A 259-nucleotide genomic window follows, 5' to 3' on the forward strand; every position below is an offset into this window, starting at 1 on the left:
CTTCCAGAACCACAGGAGGAGCCACTACCCAGAAGAAGAGGAAAAACAGCAAGCGGAGCCGCCCAGGCTGCCGCTATAAAGCGCCGGCCTGACGCACTCTAGGTGCCTGCGCAGGGGGAGCAGGGGCAAAACCAAGCGACGGGGAAACGGTCAGTCGCTGCCAAATGGGCACGAACCCCCCCATGCGCCGCGCTGAGTGGTACGGCCGGGCCCCCAAACCTTGCAGTCTCACTTGCTGGTGAGATAATCTGGTGGTTGT

The sequence above is a fragment of the Crocuta crocuta genome, unplaced genomic scaffold (assembly GCF_008692635.1).
Source record: "Crocuta crocuta isolate KB4526 unplaced genomic scaffold, BGI_CrCroc_1.0 scaffold223, whole genome shotgun sequence".
NCBI classification, from domain to species: Eukaryota; Metazoa; Chordata; class Mammalia; order Carnivora; family Hyaenidae; genus Crocuta; species Crocuta crocuta.